This window comes from Apteryx rowi, unplaced genomic scaffold (assembly GCF_003343035.1).
Source record: "Apteryx rowi isolate R43461 unplaced genomic scaffold, aptRow1 scaffold_78, whole genome shotgun sequence".
Classification (NCBI taxonomy): Eukaryota; Metazoa; Chordata; class Aves; order Apterygiformes; family Apterygidae; genus Apteryx; species Apteryx rowi.
The window spans coordinates 1033894-1050887 of NW_020451071.1; the positions used below are offsets into that span (position 1 = coordinate 1033894).

The 16994-nt window shown below is 40.2% G+C and overlaps 1 protein-coding gene across 1 annotated transcript in view; it reads right to left on the reverse strand.

Annotated features, from left to right (window-relative positions):
* Positions 1 to 16236, reverse strand: part of BRF1 (BRF1, RNA polymerase III transcription initiation factor subunit) — a 162505-nt gene extending 146269 nt beyond the window's left edge. The window contains exons 1-2 of the mRNA XM_026088659.1: positions 16153 to 16236; positions 14994 to 15074 (exon numbers count right to left, since the gene is read on the reverse strand). The gene's annotated coding sequence lies outside the window, so the exon portion shown is untranslated. The remainder of the gene's footprint in view (positions 1 to 14993; positions 15075 to 16152) is intronic.
* Between the last annotated feature and the right edge of the window lie 758 nt (positions 16237 to 16994).

Sequence of the window (16994 nt, forward strand, 5' to 3'; positions counted from 1 at the left end):
CCTGAGCTCACAGAGCTTTCACGGCCAGGGAAGTAAGCAAATATAACACCTGCTTGGATTTGGCAGGCTGCATGGGGCTCAGAATAATAAGGCAACCCCTTTAAAACTCCCTCATTTGCAATTGCTGATTTGCTGATGATAGGGAGATAGCTGTGCTCACCTTCAGAAATGAGGATGAATTTGGATTAGCAAATGCTGAGGATTCGTCTCACATTTAAAATGGAGGCTGGTAGTTAGAAAGTAGGGAATGATATACTAAGAGCTATTACTGACTTCCTGCTCTTTCACGTAAGGCCTGCTCTTCCCCTTTTCACTCCACAGCAGACCTAGGGTAAGAAATAAGAGAGAGGCAATGAAAAACCACGGTCAGAAGAGTAGGTGCAACAGGGGCAGCTGGGCTGTACTTTCAACCATTTGTATTTTGGAGGAGCGTTTTTCTAATCTTTTAGTGATTAGAAGAAATCTATGTTCCCTTTTTATGACAGATCAGGTAAAATATCTGAGGATGAAGTTCCCCGAGATGGTTGAAAGGGAAAATCTCAATTCCCCCTTTCGTCTCCCCCATCACACAGTCCAGCCCCTCCCTTGCTCCTCAGATTTTGTACTGAGCCACTAACTCAGAAAAAAACAGAAGCAGCGGGCAGTTTTCTACTGGATTACTGAATTCAGTAAATTCAACACAGGATCTGAGGAGCACCACAGCCAGAGCAAGGCAGGGAAGTGCAGCGCTGGGAAGGGGAGCAGATCCTCCTTTTCAGCAGCAGCAAGCCTTGAGAGCAGCTCAGCAGTAACACGCAACGCCCCCGACTTGTCTAAGATGCTACAAAGAGTTTGGAAGTACAGGTTTATAGCTGTCTGTACTGCCTCAAAGCCTGTAGCATGCATATTCTATGAGCAAAGAGAACAATCTCCTAAACTGATTTAAAAAGCGTGGGTTTTCCCATGGAAAAGGATTTCTGTGCATCTGAGCTTGCATGTACGTGTACACACGGCCAAAGGAACCAGAAATGCCTTTCTACATCAAGTGGCTTTGCAACATCCTAAAAGCAAGTAACAGAATGACTGCTAAGGATTAGCATCCCTGCTATACCCCACGAGAGCGTGGCTGGTGACTCCACACTGTTCATACATCCCTTTTAGGCAAGGCCATGGGATGCTTTCTAAAAGGGAAGAGCCCTGAAGATGGCTGTAACTTATACATTAATTATGCAAGGACAAGAAATAAGTGAACTTCAGGTTCAGTATGCTCTATACTTCTTTCAAAAACCTCAGCCCAGACCTAATGTCCAGTTTCTGGAGGGCAACCTATTCTCAGGATTTTATCTTAAATGGACTACAAAGCAAAGCGCAAGCGACTGAAACTTATACAGTCCCCTTTGTAGCAACACCAGGTTCATGATTCCTACCATAAAAATGCATGGAATGCTTTCCCTGAATACTGACTTATAAAAGCAATCAAATTAGCACATCCAGGGTACAATGTAAATAGCATTCATATACATTTTTACGTGTAATGAGTGACAGACACACATGTTCCCATGTATACTTATTCTTGTACTGGAACCCAGCTCTGTGTATACTCCCAGATACTGGAACTATGATCCTAAACTGCTTTGTTAGCGTTATATGTTTCATAGTATGCTATCCAAAAGCCTACTAATCAACTGAGTGGCTTTAAAACATGTAAAGGAAAAATATACCATTTTCTTTCAAAATCCCATCCCTAAATGATTTGATCAAAAAAATCACTTATAGGCTTGTCAGCATAATATTTCTTAGGGAACAATGTATTTGAATATAATTAGCCATTTGTTTTGTTGTATCCAGTGCTAATGACTTTTTTTTTTCCTTGAAGAAAGATCCATCTTTGATTGATTTTTCTATCGTTCCAGCTTAGGAAAAGCCTCTTTGGGTTGAAAATCCACAAGCACTCTGAATGGACTTTAGAATAGCTAAGTAATCACTTACCTTTTCACTTAGTTTATGTTGTGCTTGCTTGGGAGAGCTTTGTTATAACAGTACAAAGGCTTCAAACCGACATGATTAAAGCCAGACTTCTAAATTCTTATTTTGGATCCTAAACAATAATGCCGAGCAATCAGCTCCTGCTGATGTCCAGGGGTAGGTCTAAATAGCATAGCTCAAAAACAGGTTTAAGCATGCTCAGCCCAACTCCTTGCTACACTGGCAGCAGTTCTTAGCCCCACTGGAGCTTGGGTTCATGAAGTCCAGCCTGTACTTCCATCTCTACCTCTATTTATAGAGGTTTATCATTTCTATTAAAACGCAATCAAAGCAAAAAAAATCCATGTTTATGAAACACAATAAAATTCATTTTTGAAGTGTTACATTCTCCATATACGAAATTGTGTGTAAAGTGATAGTAACAGTAATACTTTCAGGAGGATTATCCATTTTCTCCCCCAATTATTTAACCTTCCCTCATTTTTACCTACATGGTTGACATTTTCTAGGCTTGGAGTCTGTCCACTAGTAATTAGTTGTCTATACTGTCCAAAATGAGTCAATTACTTGAGTACAAAAATACAATTAAAAATAAACCCTTCATCCTAAGGAAGGACTTGCATCTTTAAACATATGATTTCCCATTCCAGAGCTTATCTAAAAATAGCCACTTATGTAAAGGCTTAAGAAACAAGTAACTTTCCTTGTAACTCTAATTACTGTACAACTTTAGAGGGGAAAAAATGACTTTATTTTATATGTATGATCTAAAGCTTTTCTAAATAAGGGGAACAGCATTAAATTTAGTGAACACACTAAAAAAGTCACGTATTATGTGCCCAATTTTTTTTTTTCATTTGGTAAGGAGCCTCCTTCTGCAGCAGGCTGCAGTTCTTGCTTTGCAAAACATGGAAAGTTAAATTAAATGCCCTTCAAGAAACAGGTTATTTCCAAGTTATGAGGGGACATTACTTCRTTCTTCCATCTTTGCTAAAACATGTAGTACTTGTGTGTTATCTTCCCCTATCATGTAACATAGGACTTCACAAGCCAGCTCATCACCCGAGAAGAAGTCACCTAAGCCCTAACCTAGGTATAGTCCATCACACTCATCACGCAGCCTCCTAGATTCTCCCCTATACCAGTTCTGGACTGGAGACAGGTAAAAACCACGTGTGGACCATTTCACTCAGGACACTTAGCAAAAGAGCAAAAACACAATTTTCAAGAAAAGCTCTGCTGCAAGAAGTGATCAGAGAACACATTCCCTTTCTCGCAGCTCCTCCCATGCAATTACAACTGAGTAACTATGACAATGGCATTTTCTTTCAGGATTAAAACTTATTTTTAAAAAAGTGTTTAAAACAATGTGTAACAGCACCACCTGGTGATCTTAGCTGTGACAATATTTAAGACATCCACTACATTAAGGCATAGGAATCTGTGTAGAAGAACAGACTTTAATTCTGGTCATGTATAATTTGGAAACTTTTCAATTAAAATACATGCAATTCATGTCAGTAAACAGTAACACTTTGTGATCCTATTAAAAAAAGGACAAAACTCTTCAGCTGCAGTGTTAGCCGATTTCTGCTTTTAAGTGGAGAAAGCTCTTGACACAGCAACTGCCAATTTAGTAAAATTCAGAAATTCATTCAAATGTTTTAACACATCAAGTTAACGAACTGTTTGTTTAAAGGTTCGCTGCATAGTTTATACAGCTGAGAGGCCACCTCAGAATTAGCAACAGCCAAGCCTAGGTTACGAAAATCACTTGAAAAAAAAAATCAAACCGAATGTCATGTATTCTGTCTATTCTGAATTGATTAGCGCATAAACAGAATTAGCATTTTGGCTCTCCCGCATTAAGTATTTTCTCTGCTGTTCCAGCGAAATATCACAGAACATGCACTACCACACTGCTGAAAAAATCCTCGGGGATCCTGAAATGAGAAAGTACTCCCTAAAGACACAGCGAGCGACAAAAAAGCTATTAGAGCGGCGCGTTTCCTCTTCATCCTCGCTCCTTTTTAAGCTCTGACTAGCTTGGCCCAGGCTGCACGCTCCGGGGAGTGCGCGGGGAGGAGGAGGAGGAGGAGGAGGCAGGCAGGGGACCGAAGCCGGAAAGGCTGGCGGCACCTCAAGCAGAGAGCATCCATCTGCCGGCAGCAGTCAACGAACTCAACATTTCTAAAAGGCTTCCCACTAAGATCAAGCCAAGCCGAAAGAACAGAAAACACCTTCCTTCGCTCTGGCTGTGCGGGACTGAACGGAACAGGACCGTGGGTTGTAAATGTGTGCGCACCTCGCACCGCCGTCCTGCGTTCAGCATCTCCTGCTACAAGGCCAGCTTATCACGGAAGTTCTCCACGTTAAAAATACACACATGCACGTGGGAATGGCTGTTTTGGTTCAGGCTGGGTTGGGGGGGTTGGAGAAGGGATTGATGTAGATCAGCCTGCTGGTGCATTTTCAAGCACACCTCGCGGTGGCTGGTGACACCAGTTGATTAATGATCAGTCTTTTCCTCACCTGGACGAAAACCTAGCGAAGTCTCCTATATGTAGTTGCAGTTTTTGCAAAAGACGTGCCGTCCATATACAGCATTTTGTGGTATGGGCTTGGAGGCCCAGAGATGGACACAGCATCAGATGCCTCCCCCAAAAGTCTGTTGTACAGTACCACACTTGAGCCCATCATGGCAGGCAAAAAAGCACATGCTCAAAGGCATCTGTCACAAGTTCTCCAGTTTATTTAGTGAAGCACAATAACAACACATTTCCAACGCACAAAGTATAGAATTAGGGGCTATCAGAGAACACAGCATTAAAAAGAAACACCCCTCCCCACCCAYGTTTTGAACTATAATGCCTGTAAAATGACACCAACATTTCAAAAATCAGCTGTAAACGTTTCCAAAACCAGTGCTATGCCACACAGCAGAAGGCATCATCTTGAACAAGTGTTCCTTCCTAGCCACAGCTGCCCCAAAAGCTCTAAGCTGTATGAGAAGGCATCTCATGCAGAGCAATGTTACTTAGAATAACCACATCAAGAAATAAGTTGCATTTCAGATATTCTTTTTAGTTACTGTCCTATATAGCAGTTTCCCAGCCCTGTTTTAGCCATGCTTTTAAGTTTTGTTTCTTCCAAGAACATTCACCGCATGCCAACATTACAGCACACATCTAGCACTCTAAAAAGAGGAGACTCTTACATTAATGGGAGTTCTGTTAGACTTCAAAAAAATTGCTTTATGATTTAGAGTAGTAATAATTTTGTACATAATGCAAGAAAGAAGCACTGTATTCAGCTTGGCTATATAGCCTAAATGATAGGGAAAATCTGAGAAGCAACTCACTGGCAAGAAAACACTAAGGCAAATCATATGAATGGCATATATATTTTCATTATCAAAAAAAGGTGAGAGAGCAGCAGCTACACAGAACTAAAGCCAAAGCTATGCTACCTGAAGTATATTTTACATTGTCTAACACTCTTTCAGAGCCAAAATGGTTTATTTCAGAAGCTTGTTTCAAGAGGCAGAATACCAGCGCACAAGTTTATAGACATTAGTGGAGTGGGGAAAAAGGGGGAGAGGAGCAGTTACCTATTTTCTGTCACAGTGTGCAAGCAGGAGGATAGTCAGACCTATTAATATCCAAGTTCATCTCATTATGAATGGTACTATAAAAAGCAAGTGTTTTAAAAAACATTAGCCTGCTAGCTAAACTGTCTTTACATAAAGGATTGCTCTCAAGAGGAATGACAGGTTCCAATTACCTACACCAGGCTGTAGGGAGATCAGTCTCCGTCAATGAATTCCACAAACGTGATATATATTGTTCTATTCTATGTCACATAGAAATAGAAATTGTCAAAGCTAACAGAGAAAAAAATCTAAGGTAAAAGAGGCCAAAACTTTAATATCCAAGTCAGAAATTTCACAAACGTGCAGACTATTAGAAGCAACTTCTACATTCACTTGTGAAAAAGAAGCTAAGACTTATGCTTCCCTGGCACAACAGTTTTCTCACCCGCAGCCAGATAATGAACTAAGAGACAGAGCAGAGACAGGAGAGAAGCCAGGGCAAAAGAATCACAAAAGACACCTTTAACTTCAGGGTCACAATCAGGACAGTTCAAAGTGGCTGAATGTGCAAATAATGTTTGCTATTATCTAAGATAACAGAAATCATCTGTTAACTTATTTGAATTAAGATTGCAATTTTTTTCCTCTATGTTTTCAGCTCTAAGCACAATCTCAAAATGAAAAGAAAGACAACAGAGAGATCTGCCTGAGTCCACATTCAGACTGAATCAATACCTTCAACAGGTTTTAAAAGTCCTTCTCTATTTTCTTCTTTTTCTGGCTAAGCAAACACAAGAACAGAATAAGGAAGCACAGTAAAGCCTGGCTTACTCACACATTTCAACGGGGTGAGACGTTGTGCTCAAAGTTGCAATCATCCTCGTGGCAAAATTCTACCAGTACGTTAGCTCTAGCAGATCCTAATCTCTTGACTTAAAGAATCACGGATCCTCTGCATCAGAAACACCGTGAGGACAACCAGTGCACAGAAAGCCCTGAAAGCATTTCTGAGACATGTACTTCATTCATCACTCCCTATCAAAGCACATTCGAACAAAGCTGGCCAACACTTAAGGCAAGAAAATTTTTCAAGTCTGAATTCAAGTAGGAATTAATCACCAACACATAACCAAAATGTGGTCCCCAATCAGCTGATGAACCTGATGATTGGTCTTTTAACAAAGATAACCGGAGATCATGGAGCACAGGGTCTCATCAGTCACCCGAGAATCACAGAATGGTTGAGGTTGGAAGGGACCTCTGAAGATCATCTAGTCCAACCCCCCTGCTCAAGCAGGGTCACCTAGAGCACGTTGCACAGGATCGTGTCCAGGCGGGTTTTGAATATCTCCAGAGAAGGAGACTCCACAACCTCTCTGGGCAACTTGTTCCAGTGCTCTGTCACCCTCAAAGGGTGGAGGAGAGGAAGAAGAGAGTATCCGCGTGCTGGAGGAGAAGCTGCAAACAGGACGCACAGACCAGGAGCACCCTCAGATGCCTCTGAACGAAACTCCGCAGGTCCTCAAGAGTAATAGAGAAGCAGGCAGGGAAATGCATTGATTTGTTTCTTTTATCCAAACTCTTGGAATATCCTATGCTAACTGAAGCGAAGAGCTAGTATTTTGTCTGTGGTTTGTTGTTGTTGTTGTTTTTAATGAATGGTTTCTTTGTCTGTCTCTTCAAGCCTGCACTGACTAGTGGCAATACCAGCAAACACAAGATGTCCTGTGTGTAAACTACTGAGATACTCTGAAGGTCAGCTACCGGGGACTGCAGCATCTGAGCTGTGGGCAGTACTTTTCCAGCTCACCAGAGCTAGCATCAGGGTAGAGGATGAGGAAAGTCAGTAGCTACTGAGACTCATGCAAGCCTAAGAAGCACAGAGGTCCAACACATGGGGAACTTTTCTGATGTCCTTAGGCTGCTGTGTTTGTATCCCAATCGGACTGTTATGGCAAAAGCAATCACAAATGTGAAAGGACAAWCAAGTTCAGAAAACAACATTCCTATTAAAAGTTATTTGATGAAAACATTCAGATACAAAAAAGATAAAATTTAAATATCCCAGTTTACAATTTTTCTGCTTTCCTTCCTCTGCTCCTTCCAGCCATCTCTTAGCAGTACGCTTCTCAGTGTACCTTGGTGACAGCTTCCCAATTTCCACTTTTATGTTGTATTTCTTCTTATCAGTCTTTCCCCAYAATATTATATTTTAGAATAGGAGGAATATTTTTACATGCTGACTGTCAAAAAGAGTTAATTCCTCAAGGAACATTTGAGAGGGGGGAGTGGTTCTGCAAATCAATTCTGGAGCACTTTCTGATCAAAAAGGAAGAGCAAAGAAGGTCAAGAGACACTTGTGCAAGAAATTTACATGCAAGCTTTAGGGCTAGGACTCAGCTTTGGTTTAGCAGAAGCTGTAGAAGGCAGATCTACAAGAGACAAGGAGGGAAAGCTGTGAGTGCCCTCAAAAGGAGGAAGCCTGAACTTGTTACCATGCAAGATGGCAAAACAGCAGGATGCAATTCAGTAGTTCAGTTTTGGCCATGTTAAGCCTACGTCAACAAGGAGATACGCAAACACAGATGCTGAAGTGTAGGATTTATCACCCTTATCTTTAGAGATGAACATCTGAGCTTAGTCAATCTAGACTTCATTTCAATGAGTGAAGAGAAACAGGCACTTAAGAGTATGATTCATCTGACTCACTTTTGGCTGAAATTAATTGCACCCTAAAGCTGTCTGCCTCTCTGCAGAGACCCTAAAGGGAGTTTAGGATGACTAGCTCACACAGACATGTACACTTTGCCAGCTAAATCCCACCCTAGCTCAAACCATGGCATGGGACTGGATGGAAGAGATATGTCAGTTATGAGGAAATCTACTAGAGGAAAAGGTTGTACTTGAAGCAATGAAAAAAAAAATCATTCCAAAAGAAAAGGGGAGAAGACCCCTACATTCTCCTCAAGGAGAGAAGGAAAAAGCTAATGCATCAAATGGAAAGATGAAGAAAATGAAACAGATAAAGAAGTTGTTAACAATAACAAAGGACTTATAAGAGACAAAGCAGCAGACAGATCAAAGAGGTGAGATTGAAGCAATGGTCTAGCTAGAAGAATAAGTCTTTCGAAGCCTTACTGAATAAAGAAATTAAGGAGGATACATGACAGACCCAGAAAAGGAGAACTTTAAGCAACAGTTGTTTAAGAGGCAAAAAAAAAAAAAAAAAAGCAATGAGACACTAAGTAAAAGTGGAGACTGGCCTGAGTTGGGAGGATTGGGACAAGGTTGTATCCCAAAAGAAATGAAAGCAGAAAAGGCAAGAAAACAGCAAGAGATTAGACCAGAAGTTTTGTTACTGAAATGAAAATCAGATAATTTGTAGTTGATAAAGGAGGAAGAGTCAAAGAAAAGATGGCACCCAGCAAGGGAAACAAATGGGAATACTTCAAAGTCTGTACACAGCTGCAAAACTACAACCTCATTAGGGATCACCAACACAGGGGGGTTAGTTTGTATGACTGCAGTCACAAGGTGGATGATTACAGGCTCCTCAGGAAGGCAAGCAGGAAAGGCAACAGGGGACTCTATGCAAAGGAACAGCTCAAACACAGGAAGCTGTYCTGCAAAACAATGACAGACCAATAAGAAGTTAATGGGTCAGGATCAAAGGGGAGGCCAATAAGGGGAGCTCTGTGGTGAGTATCTGCTACAGACCACCCAATCGAGAAGATGAAGCCTCCTTTAGACAGTGGGAAGATGCCCTGGTTCTCATGGGGAACTCTAACCACCCCAACAGCTGCTGCAAGGGAAACACAATGGGGCAGAAGCAATACAAGGGACTTCCAGGGTGTATCAGGACAAGTTGACTAGAAGATCTACTACTCCCTAGAAAAGAAAAAGTGGTGGAGGATGTCAAGCTTGATGGCAGACTTGACTACAGCCACGCTGAGATGACAGAGCTTAAGATCCTGCAGAAAGGGAGGAAGGTGAGTAGCCTAATGACAACCCAGGATTTCAGGAAAGCATATTTCAATTTGTTGAGAGAAGTAGCAAGCAGGACCCCTTGGGATCCTGCCGTAAAGGGCAAAGGGGCCAGGAGAGTTGATCGATCTACCGGCTTGGCTTTACAGCAGCTCATGACTTTCCTCAGTCTTCACTGGCAACGGCAGTTCTAAGGCCTCCCAGGTTTCTGTACTTTTCTGTGGCAGAGTATGAAGAAATGAAATACTATCTATAGAAGAGAAAAATTGGGCAAGGGACCACTTAAGCAAACTGGGCTTACACAAATCCATGGGATGCATCTGGGACAGAAGAACCCCATGCGTACAGGCTGGGGACTGCTGGAATCCCTACTTGGGTAGGGAGTAGCTCTGCAGAAAAGGATCTAGAGTCCTCATAAACAAAAAGATGAACGTGAGCCAGCAATACCCAATTGCAGTGATGAAGGCTAACTGCATACTGGGCTACACTATTAAGAGTGCAGCCAGCAGGTCAAGGGAAGTGATTACAACCCTCTATTCAGCACTTGTAAGACTATGTTTAGAGTACTTTGTCCAGTTCAGGACTCACCTGCACAAGAAAGGCATTGACATACTGCAGCAAGCCCAGCAGAGAGCCACTGAGATGATAAGGCTGAAGCACATGACTTCAAGCTGAGAGCTAAGTTTATTCAGTCTTTAGAAGAAAAGTCTAAGGGGGATATCTTGTTGCTATCTTCAACTATTCAGCAGAAAGTTACAAAGAAGATGGAGCCAGCATTAACAGAAATGCACAGCAAAAGGATAAGAGGCCACAGAGTCAAGTTTCAGCAAAATAAATTCTGACTAGATGCAAGGAAAAAAATTCTTCACAATGAGAGTGGTCAAGCATTAGGGCAGGTTGCCCAGAGTGGCTGCATCATATCCGTCTTGGAAATACTCAAAGCTCAACTACACTAGGCCCTGAGCAACTTAATGCAACTTCAAAGCCACCATGCTTTGAGTGTGGATCTCCAGAGTTGCCTTCCAATCTAAATTATTCTATGATTCTACTATCCTCTACTCTCTTGTAGTTTTCTTTTTGTTAAATAAAGGTATGTTCTCTATTTCTGTTCTTTGGATACTTCTAGTCTTCATGCATACTTTATAATCCCGGTGTAATTCACACCGCATAGTCCTGGTAGGAAGTGGAGCCTCTCATAACCACTCATAATAAACCAGATATGAAATTAGTGATGGCAACACAGGTTTAAAATTAAGCAAATTGTTTAAAAGCAAACAGTCAAAATATGCATTAAAAAACATCTTCAGTAATGCTGTTCCGTTTAGGATAAAAACTACTGCTAGCTATGCTTTGGTATTTAAGAGGATTGAAGGAAAATACACATACTCATTTAAAGGAATGATTAAAAACACAGCACAACAGTTCAGAAATTGGATTAAGCTAAACACAGCTGCAATCTTCAAACTTAGTTTTAACCAAATTTAAATATCTGTAACTGAAGCTTTCAAGTTATAAACATGCCAATGACCTTCCTTCCCTTCTCCCTTTTCTTTTTGGCCACTGAATACTCTATTGAAAGTATCAGAGCTCCAAGTCAAGAATTCACTTGTAACTATGATTCTGACATGGATATAGTGAGAGCAGATTGTCTGCAAGGAAACAAGAATAAACCAGCTATTTAGAGAGATTATGTAATGTAGTTCAGAGCCGTAAAATAAGATTTAAAGAGACAGAGTTCTGAATTTCAGCACTGTGAGTACCCATAAAAGCTGGGCAATAACACAGCTGTTTGAAGAGGCTCAGAAAACAAAGAAAGAAGTCTTGTCAAAGGGTCCCTCTCTGAGTTAATATTTAATTCATAACTCTTCTTCTTCACAAAAAGCAGCATCATTTGACTGGCTATTTTGTCAAATCCTTTAAAGCAAAGCTGAAACATCTCTCTACATCATGTCACGGATGTGCAGGTTTTTATTATAAAAATGAGTTCTGTATGAACAGATATGAACCATTTTGTGGTCCTGAGCTTGTTGAACTTACAGAGCTGGAAAGGGTCAATTAGCATAGTACAACACACTGAAAAATCAAACTGGTTATTAACACATACAACAGTATTAGGTCTTTCAGGGATAAAATATTTTAACAAGTGTAAATAAGATTCCATTTTTTATAACTACAGCCAATTCCTAAACATTCACAAACATCATCTGGTTCAGTAAAGAAAGGTAGAGAATGCCAACTGCCATGCACCACTGCATTATAAATAGCAAGGAAAAATACAGCAAAGGCTTATGGGATAAGAGAGATTAGCTCTGTGTATTAGACATACTTACACAAACCTGGAAACTGTAAAACCATCAGAGTTGGCCCATAGCTTTGTATAGATAGTATAATAAAAACCAATGTGCAAAATTGTAACTTCACAGGAAAATCCAGAACTGTTAAGCAACTGTTGGCACTGGAGGTTTTACTTTTTAATTACTTCACTTTGGAATGGAGGAAAAGACAAAACTGTAAATTACTACTTTTCGGTATTCTAATGAAAAACTTTTTCATCTCATTCAAAACATCCCTTAATTACAAGCCTCAAAAAGCAGCAGCATCACAAATTCAGCCAATCCCAGATGCTTTACTAGTGATTAAATTAGAGACAGTGGGCCCAAAACGCCTCCCTTTCACCTCCGCTGAAAAGACAGACAATGCAGCAAGGGAGAATTTGGCCCAAACTGCATGGGGGAGGGAAGGGAAAGCAGGGGGAGGTTGTTGTTTTTAAAACAAAAACAAGAAAAAAAAAATCCTGCTCTGTTGCTGGACTCTTCCCCGGCTCATGTCAAGCTTACAGGTTGCTGGCAGCCAGAGCAGGCACACTGCGAGACCTGCCAGCACACTCGGACCACACACGCTCACACTCTCAGCTGCTCTCCAATGCACTGGAGACAACCTCCAGAGCAGTCTGGGCTCCACAGCCCATCTAGGCTTCCCACGGACTCCGCTTCTTCCCTTCGGCAATATCCGACAGAGAGCGCGACTTAAGAAAAAACAGTGTGCTTACACTGCTGAAGGTAGCATGCAACCTCGACCAACGAACCACCCATGAATTGCAAGAAACAGATCTCCTAAAACATATATGAAACATGTTCACGAGTTGTGCTTCTCTAGAATCTCAGCAGGAGCTCATCTGAACAGTTCACTTTCAACTTGGATAATTTGGAAATGCAAGTAAATAAATTTTTAAAAAGCAAATAAAAAAATAGTTTGGCATTTTTTCTGATCAGACAGTGTTGCAAGGACAACAGTACGTTTTTAGTAGAGTCAGTTACCAGTGCTCTTCAGTTTTATTCAATGAATAAACCCCATACTTCTCCTTTAAAATATATACAGTAAGTTCATTTAGCTTGCTGCACTTTCAAATGCAATGAGTATTAACATAATTAAAAAAAAAAAGCTGTGATCATGGGCACACAGTGACAGAGTGAGATTTTATAATTTCACTGTCATAGCTCAATTTGCAATTAAGAACCATGTAAAGCTCAAAATGTGATTAAATGCAGCAGACAACTGGCTCATTATACGGCAGCAGAAAGAAGGGCCTTTCAAACACCAATTGCTCTACCTGAAGTATCAGCTGCTGTTGTCCTGCCTGGGACTGCGCAAGAGCATTGCTTAGCTCATTGAAAAGGACTTTCTCAGAGACAGATTGGCACTGTGACAAATACAGGTTGGCTGCAGAAATCAAAGACCAAGTTCTTTATTCTTATATAAAGGATAACCACAAAAGAGAGAAGAAAGAGCCTGAGACAGGTGTAGCTAAAAAGAAAAAATATTTTCCTGTTTTAAAACTGTTTGGGAGAAATTTTCAATTCAAGCAACTATAATCTCTTTTCTACAATGCTAAAAGACTTTAGCCAGGTAAAGATCATTGTATGWGATCAGGAGGTCCTCACGAGGCCAGTATACGCAAAACCTCTTGGGACAGAGGATGCTTAGACATATTCCCCAACAAACATTCAAGAAAGAAAGAAGTCGTGTTTAGATTCCAGCACACCAAGGTGGTGTTTAATTGTGATTACAGTTCAGGATAACAACATGGGCTTTCAAAGGATTCCAGCACTCCAAAAGCAAGAGACAGTATTTCGTCCCCTCAGCACTTTACTTTTCTACAGTTAAAGACAAGGAATTGAGCAGTCCTTATGTGCAACAAGCCAATTTATTTTTAAAATACCTTTGCAAAATTAAAGTTTGGAATTAAGTATTTTCATTCAATTATAAACTTCACTAACTGTAAAAGGCATTCTCATGGTTTTACTCAACTGCTTTTACTATTAGAGTTTATACAGGCATTTTCAAATTACTATCCTAAGATAGTAATTTTGAACCAAGCACTGATACCTGCTCACATACAGTGTGAGCTTTACTCTGCCAAACAAGCAGGGCACGATACTRTTCAGCACAAATAGCCGAATAAAACAATCTGTATATAAATCAGCTGAATAAAACTCAGTAAAGCAATCTGGCAATATTTCAATTGCACAAATCAATCTTGTCCCTTCTATATTTATGCAGACATAATATCAGCCAARATTTTCTGTTCTCAAGTTGCACGTGAAAGACTAATTGAGGGAAATTCATTTATTTAAAATATCCCAAAAAACAAACACTGTATCAGTAAAATCTATCTACATCCCTTGGTTAACTAAATGTCAGCTTTTCAGTCTTTGATATGACAGTCCAGCAGCTGTGATCTCCAAAAGTCATGAAACAACAGTATTAATTAGCCAAAAAATGACATCTCCTGTCCATTGATATGCATAACAGCAGTTGAAACTGGAAGACCATTCTGTTTCTGGAATAAAAGCTGCTTTTATTCATTCTCTTTAAAGAGTGTACATTATACAGATCTCAGCTAAAATGTATAGCATGTAATCAAAACATTTATTTGAAAATTCTCTGGACACTAGGATCTTTTTTCCATTTTTCCCCTTTCTGTTCAACAACCGCCTAGTAAGCGTGGGATTAGTATGAGGTGTGCATAAATGTATGCATTATCTTCCTATTACGTATCATACAAATAAAAGCATTTGAACACTTATACCTGAAAATAAACATAAATAAAGCATTTCATGGACCCTGAAAATTGATAAAATAAAAAGCCACAGTAGGTTACCAGATAATAAAAAGGTGCAATGGGCATGTCAACCTTGAAAAAGCCCTTTTATACTATGATATTACTGTCAGCTGCCATTACCCTTTGTCAGCCAGCTATCTGACCTCATAAATCAGGTGTAACAACCAAATGAGAGCACAACGTAAAATCAGCACTAGGCAGACTTGTCTGCTCTCCAATGAGTGGCCTGCCAAGGTTTTGAGGTCACATTCAGAACTAAAAATTAATTGCAATCAGTCATATTAAAAAAAGAAAAAAAGTCACATCAACAACTTTAAAGCTTGCAAGTACCATTCTGCAGAGTTTGTGCTCGGGACTCCTTTCCCAGGTTGGCATGGAATCCTCCTCCCAGAGTTGGTGTTTTGCCTGCACCTATCAGGAGAAAAAGACAGACATGTCAACTGCAATAACTAAATTTAAACATCAAAGGAAATCTTAGTGCACCACTGTACTCAGTATCTGTACAATTTACAACATGCCAAATTACATTAAGAAGGGCAATAGAGGTGCTTGAGGGGCTTAAAACATCAGGTACAAACCCTGTGCAGTTTATTTCCTCCTTGGAATACCATAGAAAAATACATGACACCATAACTCTCCCCGTGTCAGCTTCAAAGCACAATAATGTGACACCTCTTACTTTGAGCAGAACATTAAAATCAATATTGTAAAATACTCCTCAAAGTAAATGAGGAAACAACTGCTTAGTTACTTTTTTTTTGTCTGGAGAATATTCAATACCGAATTTTAATAGCTAATTACTGGCATTACAGAGCATAAAGCATGGTTACCATTCAGTAATGGCTGTGTTAGCTAGTACATACATAACACATACTTTAAAATAACTTCAGTTTAACATTAGGCACACACACTGCAGCTTGGGCTACAAAAACTGCAAGTCTGGAACTATGTTTACACCTTGAAAGGTTAGAGACTAAAATAAATCAGAGTTGTAAATTAGCATAAACTAGAGGCTGGTTTATGCGTCAGTGCCAGTGCTGAGCAGTCTGAATGCAGGGAGTCCTCTGGGAGTCAATGGAACTACTCATGCAGACGAATCTGGCAGAACAGGGAATTAAACTGCTAAGGACAGAAATAGTCTCTCACAAAAGCAGGAAGTTTTTTAAAAAAATAATCAGGCTACCTCAAGCAGGATATTAGAATCTATCAGCTTAACAGCCACTGAGACCAAAAAGCTAAATTGCATAGGATTGAAAACAAGTAATTTGTTAGTAATTGGACTTCTACTTAATTCCAGTAGTCTGCTCTTCAGAGTAAGAAAAAGAAGTCTCGTTCCCTATCACGCTTAYACAGTTTCTCTGAAGTTCACATAGCTACATTTTCCCACCTTAGCCCAGTTCTCTAGAACCACCTAGAATGGCTTTGGGACAGGAACGTGCACAGGAGTGATGTACCAGTTAAAGCAACTCAGGACRTTTCTCTTACACACCTGAATAAGATACTGCTGTAACAGGTCCAAGCAATGGGAAACRGTCACCTACACTGTCATCCACATGCACTCTTACTGGACTTTCTCAGCTACTCTTCCCTCAACTGCATTTAATGTACATTTATGTTAAAAAAAAAAAAAAAGTAAGTTAAAATTTATATTCCTGCAGAGTTATTGTCTATAAGCCTTCTAAGCTAATTTCCCACACAACCTTTAAATTAGGTTTTCAGTTCTAGCCACAAGAGCAAACTGACTTCCCCTGCCCTTCATTAACAGATCCTTTCAACAAGCAACAATCAGGAGTTGCGATGTAAATGCCCCACAGCTTGAATACTACAGTTCATCATCCTAATTAGAGGTGAAAAATCTTCAGTAGGGACCTCTTCACTCAATATAGAAATAACTCGCCCAACCCTACGCTTGTTCTAAACTATTATGGACAGCAACATCTTAGTGCCAGTCTCATATTTTCACAAAAGCTCCAGAGCAAACTGATCAGGCAAAGCAGAGAGAGGATAACAAATTACTTGAGTACACACAACTTTTTTTGGTATACAAGCATTTAATGAGACTGGTTTACCTGGCCAAAAAAAAAGAAGTATAAACAGTGGCAATAGAGTTTTACATACATTTTCTTCAGTAGTAAATCTAATTTTAGAAATTCTCTTTCCCATCCTCCCTTTTTTTTCTTTTAAGGTTTGCTTTACCATGGGCTATCTCACCTGCCTAATTTATAGCAGGAGATCACACGCTCTAGCACCAACACAGCTGAGGAGGCCATAAAGGGCAGGACAAGAGCAAGACCAAGCGGCAGGGCACGCTGAAGGCAGCAGGCTCATAGA